This window comes from Nothoprocta perdicaria, unplaced genomic scaffold, assembly GCF_003342845.1.
Source record: "Nothoprocta perdicaria isolate Ctin4 unplaced genomic scaffold, notPer1 scaffold_901, whole genome shotgun sequence".
In the NCBI taxonomy this organism is placed as follows: Eukaryota; Metazoa; Chordata; class Aves; order Tinamiformes; family Tinamidae; genus Nothoprocta; species Nothoprocta perdicaria.
The window spans coordinates 3,092-11,687 of record NW_020456201.1 but is presented as its reverse complement, the minus strand read 5'-3'; the positions used below and the strand labels follow the sequence as shown (position 1 = coordinate 11,687).

The following is an 8,596-nucleotide window of genomic DNA, read 5'->3' as shown; positions in this document are numbered from 1 at the left end:
AAACAGCGGGTGCTGCTGCAGCGGGCGGCCCACGAGCCGACGGGTGCCCCGTTGTGGCCCTGTCACACACTCCACTCGCACTCACGCAACCCGAGTCTTCAGCTGCTTAAACAGCGGGTGCTGCTGCAGCGGGCGGCCCACGAACCGACGGGTGCCCCGTTGTGGCCCTGTCACACACTCCACTCACACTCACACCACCCGAGTCTTCAGCTGCTCAAACAGTGGGTGCTGCTGCAGCGGGTGTCCCACGAGCCAACGGGTGCCCCGTTGTGTGCCTGTCACACACTCACACTCACACTACCTGAGTCTTCAGCTGCTCAAACAGAGGGTGTCCCACGAGCCGACGGGTGCCCCGTTTTGTTCCTGTCGCACATTGCACTCACACTCACACCACCCAAGTCTTCAGCTGCTCAAACAGCGGGTGCTGCTGCAGCGGGCAGCCCACGAGCCGACGGGTGCCCCGTTTTGTTCCTGTCACACACTCCGCTCACACTCACACCACCCGAGTCTTCAGCTGCTCTAACAGATGATGGTCCACGAGCCGACTGGTGCCCCGTTGTGTCCCTGTCACACACTCCACTCACACTCACACCACCCGAGTCTTCACCTGCTCTCACAGCAGGGCGTTTCGCAGCGGGCTGCTCACAAACCATTCAGGGCCATTCGCTCCGTTATGCAGCTCACCTTGGTCATCTTCTGATCCTTGTCCGCTACCGCTACATCTCTGTCCAGGACGCAGGTCTCAGCTTCCCACCAGCCTCTCTCCAGCTCATCCAGGTCTCCCCTCTGCCTTCCTGCCAACACACCACACATTGAGACATTCCTTGTGCTCTTACCCAAGACTTTATACCACGCTGATGCCCTCAAACTTCTGGTGGTGTCACCCCTCAGCACTGCCTTCATGACACGYGAGAAGTTCTTCTCTGTGATTCCTGCCTGAAACCCTAAGCCCTATCGCAGGAATGGCAGCACCTTCTGTCAGGAGGGAGAGTGGGTGGGTGCTGTCAGCACCCCTGGAAGAGCCAATCCAGGAGATCTATGGCCTGCCTGTGCCCCGTGAAATGTCCAGGTACAGGTAGTTCTTGGGGATGCTGACTGGCTTGRCAGGGGTGCTGGGCACGAGCATTACTCAAGTGATGCAAAGAGGTGCGGGGAGCAGATGCGCAGCAGGGCTGAGGAGGGAGCTGGGCACTCACTACCACTAGCTCTACTCGAGACGCTTGTCAGGACCCATCTCGAGCAAAACCATCTTCAGTTTYCTGGCCCACCTCCTTTTACCTCAGGCTACAATCAGCGCCCCTGCACCCCCAATCCCAAACCCAACCCCAGGCCTGCAGCTCTGGAGCCAGCGCCCTTCACTGCTGCGCTGGGCAGGGGTCGCACCGCACTGAGGAAAATTTGACCATTGGAGAAGCGCRTGGGAGAGACCTGGACTTGCCTTGCAGAGCAAAAATCAAGATGCTCTTGTCTGCCTGAACACCACAGCACAAATGACAGCAGCTCTGCTGTCCTAGCCCAGCCAGHGCAGATCTGCACGGGCGAGCTTTGCGCTCTGGCTGAAACCCTGGAAAYGGGAACCCAGGGAGAAGGTTGGGCCTCCAGTAGCAGAGCCACACTRAGCAGGGGGGCTCTGCTTTGGGAAGCCACGTGGCCAGCAATTGCTCCCACCCCATCATKTGACACAGSTCTGCACCTCTTATTCCTTTTTCTGTGTTTTTCACTGACAACTTCTTAACACAACCATGCCATAGGAAGAGGACTCACTCTGCACCCAGAACATGAAGTGTTTCTATTTGATTATGACAGCTGAGAAACTGTCTACTTAGGAGCTGGACACCCACTCCAAAGGAGAGGCACACGTGCCCAGACCAGCAACTCAGCCATCCCTGCTGTTTCAAGTCTGATTTTCCTTACTACTTTCCACCCTTATCCCTGTTTGCATGAAGATTATTGTAACTCCTGCCACAAAATAGGTATTGGTACAGAAGGCTCTTGAGTTAAGGCACAACGTGGAGGTGGAAACATCTTGCAGTGGTTTGCTTTTGGCTTTCCAGCTTTCTGCAGACACAGCCAGGACCCCCTTTTAGGATCAAGCTCACACCAGCTGCTCTGGCTCAGTCTTCCCAGGGCCAGGCTTGCGCCTTCTCTGTGTTGTGAACCAGCCAAGCACTGCCCTTCAGCTTTGATGGAGAGGCAAAGGGGTAACAACCACAGCTGCTGAGTTCCACCAGCCCCATCCACATGGAGGGAAGGAGGGAAGCAGGAAGTCTTGTGGAGGCAGAGGCAGTAGCCTTGCTTTGCTAAAATGGGCAGGACAGTCTTGCTTTACCTACACTACCTACCTATGGAAGGGATGTATTTGCAAAAGTGTACATCAAGGACATCAAGGACAAAGCCTACCAGCCCAGAGCTGAGCAGGAATGGGGAAGGACACCTATCCAACCCCTACGGCCAGACTGTGAAGATCCCTCCCCCAAGGCACTGGGCTGCAGGAACACTTTAAGGCTGAGGCCCTTCTAAGTTCAGGGACAAGACAGACACTAGCACTGGTTGGCTCCTTGCATGGAGAGTCCCTCACACCCTCAAGCTGAAGAAATGCCCCAGCCCTTTATTGGTACAATAACAAACTCCATTTAGTTATTTATTTTACAAGCTGATCTCTTGAACAACCCCATCAGCTAACAGTGGATGAAATCATGGAGTTTACACAGGTGAATAAAATCAGCCAACTGAAGGCCAGCAGCTGCTGCCCCTCTGGTTTATTTTCTTACTATCTCCTTTAATGTGAGAGCAGCACAAGTTTAAAACATAACACCATAGGCTGGGGCAAAGCTCAGAGAAGTGAACAACTTTCCCATTCAGGTGTGGAGGTAGAAAAACCCTAGCATTGAGTGTGTGTGGGGATAAATAAAAAAACAAAACAAAAAACAGATCAAAAGGAATAGGGCCTTTATTTAAGTACAGCCTCTTCAAACAAAAAGAAAGAAGGGTACAAAGGTACATGACTTCCTGGTRGTRCTTTATTYTTCCCCTCCTTGCTCAGCCTTTTAAGGGCTTGGCCATCCTTGAAGACTCTTGGACACAGTGAATTCAGCTCTCAGGAAGCCCAGTCTCTATTCCAGTGCTCAGAAAAAGCATCACTAAGTTGTCAAGGGAGACAAAGTCAGCACAGAGAGTCCCTCCCATGCATAAAACCTTTTCACTCTCCTTCCTAGGGAGCTCAGGTCTAGGGTGCTTTGCTCAAGTGCCTCCCTCCCATGCACGTGGGACACTGCAGTGCTCTGGACTCAACATTCAGGTACAACCACCTAGAGCTACCACTGCTTGCACCCACCTCTGCTCCCCTCCCACCCCAAACACCATGGAGGGGGCAGGGGGTGACCAAGGAGGATTTCCTGCTAAACCATGAAGCATCTGGCAGGGGACCAGGTGGAAGTGACACTAAGCTCCACTGTTTTGAGACTTATTCCTCCCCTTTGCTCAGGCTGGCCCAGGCTTGGCCTGTTTGTTCCCTAAAAGGATGAGCAAGGCACCTGCTAAGGGGCAAGCCAACTCAGCTGGGCTTTTATGGAGCAGCTGCTCAGTGACAAAGGAATTCCTAATGGTGCCTTGTACCTGACCTGAAGACCATCTGGAAGAAGCTCCCGCTTCTAAGCAAGATGGCCCCAGCCTTTTCTACACCCTCTTGATAATGGGGATTTTAAGGGAAAGGCTTCATCACCACCTCCCTTGACCTTGATTTCATTTGACATCTAGACATGGAATAGCAAAGCCATGTCTGAAAACCTTGCACTTGCTCAGAAAACCTATTCCCCAGCTGACCAGTTCAGCAGGGAGAACCAAGACCACCATGTGAAATGGGGCAGCCCTGTGCAACCCTCAGGGGATGGCAGAGCACCCCTTGCACCTGAAGTCATTCTCTACAAGCTGTTCACACCAGCTATTCCCACAGTTACTGTATTTCAAGGGCTTAGTCATGCTTGTCCTGTTGCCACCTAAGATCCAAGTTGTTCACCCACCAGAGATGAAGCTCTAGGAGGGCACAAAGCTAACATGGGTTCCAGCACTCAGCCTAGTTCTAGGGAGATAAGACAGGCAGGGGCTGTGTCTGGTCCTTTTGGGGCTGGCATCTGCCCCAATTTATTGCCTTGTGTTCACCTGTTCTTCCCAGTTGTTGCCTGTGTTCTCAACCTCCAGCCAAGGGACACGAGGCAGCTTCTTGCTGGCAGTGCAGGGACACATCTTCAGGGATCTGGCCAAGTCCTGCCAAGGCACAGGCTCAGCCAAGGGGCCTCCCACTCGGCTCTCCCTCCTGCAGGCTGCTCAGCCAATACTCACATCCCCAGCAACCAGAGGCCCTGGCACTGGAGTTCGAAGGCCACCAAGTGTCACCTAGCTCCATAGAGCTGGCCCCGCAGCAGCAAAATGCTTCTCCCCAAGGGCCCAGGGCACAGTTGAGCCTGGGGAATCCCTGCAGCACACAGCTGATGGTGCAAGCACTGCAGGCCACATCTTCCAACACTCAAGATGAAGGCAGTGACTCAAATTATGCTGCAAACTTCTTGTCAAGTCTAGAGGACACACAAAGCACACATCAAGGCCTAGACACAATCCAAGCCTTTTACCTCAGTTTCACCTACAGCTTCTTCCAGCTTTCATACTTGGCAGGCACTATGGACACAACTCATAAATCCATCTGAGACCTCCCTGGACCTCCTGCCCACTCATGTCTCAGTGTTGAACTGAGAGAAGGGACTAAGGTTGCATACCCTCTTCACAGAGAACCTATACTCATAATTTTCAAGAGCCTTGCCAACAATTGGGACCCCAGAAGAGAAGTCAGCTTCTGCTCACCTCTAAAGCTAAGGGAGCACTGACAGACTGCAGTGCTTAGGCCTGCTGGCACATATGCCAGTAGCACCACTACTCTAGCAGCATTACCCTCATTTGTTGCAGATCCTTGCCTGGAAACCAACTCAACTGCATTTCATCTGTCCCCCTTCCAACAGATAATACCTAGAGCTAAGCAACAGAAGGAGATATATTTGCCTTCCTCCTCCACTCCCCCCAGTCAAGCACTAAATAGCCCTATACAAAATTCATAGTTGCTTGTGCATCTCTTCCACTTGCTTCCCATTCTGTACTCACGCACACCCTTGCCTTTTGACTTGTCACCACTTGCACCAAGTTTCCTGCATTGTCTCTTCTCCAGGAGAGCAGGATTTTAACTGTGCCTTACAGAGCCAGGGGATCCCAGGCTGCTCCCACTGCAGGTGCCGCCAGAACATCAGGAAACACAAGAGAACTCCATCATGAACCAGCTGCTTGTTGGGAGACACCCACAGAATAATCCACTCACTGAGCTGGTTAAGAGCCATCATGTCACATACGCACCCCCCAATACTGAGCCCATATGCTGATATACTGCCTCCCATGTAAGGCACAGGCTGCAGCCACRTGCAGAACCACTGCAAGCAGTAACTTCTCTCCAGCCTCCTCTTTTCYCTCCTTTCTCAGCTGACTCCAGTACACACTGGCAGGCTGAAATTGCCCTGCCCACCACCACCAGCCCTCTGCACCTGGGGGTTACAGGTTATGCTGATACAGAAAAGCTCAACACATCCACAGCCTCCTCAAAGTGCCCTTTTCAAAACTATGACCAGCCTCAATGAAACCCAGGTTACCCTCTGCATTAACAGGCACTATTTGTTTAACAGCACCATAAGGCAACTCCCCTTCTGACACTTAAAGGTCAGCTCAGGAGCTAGCTTAGGGTTTCATAATGTTTTTTCCATTTGCTGGGAGAAGGTTTCTAACCAACTTGTCCTAACAGACAGACACACAACCACCTTGGAGAAGCACTATCAGTGACACAGCTCTGCTTCTGTCCTCAGGAAGTTAGGTCCAGCTCCCTCTCACCTGACCATGTCACACCAGGGCACAGGGACAACCTGAGGACAAGAAATGAACACCAGGTTCTCCAACAACTCCACTCACTAGCTAGGCTGGGGAGGCAATTGCAGAGCTGCTCCCCTTGTAAAATGTCCATGTACTGGAAGAGAACTCCTTCCCACCTCCCACCCCAGTACATCCCTTAGCAGGCTGACCCTCAGTGACAGGACCCACCCCACCCATGTGCCCTCCCCTCCTCAACCTGAAGTCCCTGAAAACAAGACTTCTAATTTGGTATCATGGAAGTTATGACTTGGAGCCCATCCTCACTTTCTCTTCCCATTCCTTGGAAAAGGATCAAGGGATGCACTCACTGCCTCCTCTCCCCAAACCTGTCCCACCTGTAGCTTGATTTTTTGGCCTCCACTCATGGCAAGTTTTTGCACCAGTTCAAAGCCTAAATGCAACCCTCTTTTTTTGGATAAGTTTAAGTATTGAAGAAGAGTAATCTCAGCCATAACTCTGTAGCAGAGGTACAGTCCAACTACAGTTTCAAGCCTGCTTTAGCTAGGCTTGGAGGCAACCACAGCACAAAGATGTTAAATAGGAACATTCAATCTAGCATTTACATTAAGTCTCTTCCCTCTTTAGGCAGTATTTGGGGATCCCTCACTTTACTCACACATAACACTAGCTCTGCTCTGAGTTGCAGCCCTTGTTTCCCAGCTCTAGCTGTCTCATTACTCCTTCACATGTTTATAAAGAGATTTAGTTAACATGACCTTCACCATCCCCTCTGTGATAAGCTAACACACTCCTCAAGAGAAACTCCAGAGTACCAAGCTCCTGTAGTCTACAACATAGTAGCTTTACTTACTTGGGACTGGATTACCTAGACAATACACTAAACAATTTCATGTTTTGACATCCTTGCCTAGTTTAGGCAAGGTAGAAACCTTTTGGAGTTAAAACACTTCATATATGAAAGATGTTTTTTTAAAAAAATCACACTCACCTTATGTATGTTTTGAAGACCTTTGTTCTACTTTATTCTCCCCCCCTTGTTCAGGAAAAGGAACTCAAAAGATGTGCTTGAAAAACCTAAAAAACCAACACTTGGTTAGTGCTAGACCCCTTCCACCCCATATTTTCCTCTCCTGTCCCATTCACAGGCCTACAACCCTCACACCTGGGAATTACTGGGAGCCACCCAGCCCAACTAGAGGCTTCTGCAGCTGTAACACTGACTAGGTGGTTTGATTAGGGCAGACCATTTCTGATGCAGCCTTCCAAGAGTTTAAACAACATGAACAGAAACTTGAGATGATAGCCTTCCTTGTAAAAAGACAAACGCCAGGAGAAAAGCCTGACTCAGTCATTAAACATCCCCTCATATTTTAAGAAAACAGAAATCTTTGTGACAGATGAAAAGATAAACAGTTCTGATTATTTCAAAAGGCTATTGAACTACTTATTCTGTGTTCCTTCACTTAAAGTTTTTGCTACATGAAAATTTAAGTTAAGGAGAAAGAATAAACAAGAAATATTTTAACTATTTTGTATTAGGAATTAAAACATCTCACCTTCTGTAATTCAAAGTGAAGTCACAGGGGAGTTACAAAGCGAAGTTCTCATTGAGAACATAACCCTTAAAGTTCAAAAAGAAAAAGAGGATTAAAAAGCTTTTTCTTATAACACTGTCTTCAGATCTAGTATAATCACTTTTTCACAATCTAAATATCCACAGCAAAGGAGCCTTTGAAGTAGCTTAGAATCTTAGCTACCTTAAGAAATAAAAGCCCTGCATCTACTAACTTCAGCTCTTCTACTTTCTCTAATAATCAGCAAAAACAATAGAGAAACTTTTTTCTTTGCCTTAGTATGGCATTAACTGAAACCACAAAGAAAAGTTTACTGTTAACTTCAGGAAGCAGGAGAAGACCTCCTACCTATTAATAACTCCAGAAAACATCTATAAAACTTAGAGGAATTTTTGTCACACAAATAAAAATTTACTTGAAAAACAACATTAAGAAAACTCCAAAATGTTCCTAAAAAACAAAAAGGTGTAAGTTAAAAAAAACTTTAATATCATAACTTTTACAATGATTACTTATGATATAACACTATCCACAGTATCAAAATCAACAATAAAACCACCCTTACAAAAAAAAAAAACTTTAAACAGCAAAAAAACTCTCTTCTAAAAACCAACAAAAATAATAAAAATAAAAAACTATTGATTTTAACCAGGCCTCCAGGCCAGCTTAAATACAGGCACGTGGCCAATGGCCAGAGCAGAGGCGGGCAGAGGCCCCATGGGATTCTGGGTGGGAAGCCCCGGCTGAAGCTCGTTAGGGCAATTAGGGGCTCTCAGGGCCCTGTTCCTTGTATTCAAACACAATATGTTTTGTCTACGTTACAAATAAACAAAGCTTGATAATGGTTTTGTTCACGTAGGCACTTAGATCTGCTAAGCGTTTAGCCTTGCCTGCCCCCACAGGCCTTGGCTCCGGCGGCAGCGAGAGGCTCCCTCCAAGAGYCGCYCGCGGGCGATGGAGAGAGAGGAGCCTCCGGGAAGGCGCGAGCGGCCGCGCGTGGGGCCGCGCGACACGAGCAGCCAGCGCCCCGGCTGCTGCGCGCGGGGCCGGGCTGCCCGGCCGCGGCCGAGCGCTCCCAGCGCCGCACGTGGCGCCTGCGCGTT

General features: G+C 49.5%; 1 long non-coding RNA gene across 2 annotated transcripts; it reads right to left on the bottom strand.

Moving 5' to 3' along the window:
* Positions 1-2,927: 2,927 nt before the first annotated feature.
* On the bottom strand, positions 2,928-7,937 carry LOC112958816. 2 transcript variants are annotated; one of them, XR_003251510.1, is made up of 4 exons: positions 7,842-7,937; positions 7,476-7,540; positions 6,908-6,993; positions 2,928-4,263 (listed from the first exon to the last, which is right to left on the bottom strand). It is a non-coding gene; the product is annotated as an uncharacterized LOC112958816 (long non-coding RNA). The 2 variants fall into 2 exon arrangements; XR_003251511.1 differs by lacking the exons at positions 6,908-6,993; positions 7,476-7,540; positions 7,842-7,937 and adding an exon at positions 4,339-4,569.
* Between the last annotated feature and the right edge of the window lie 659 nt (positions 7,938-8,596).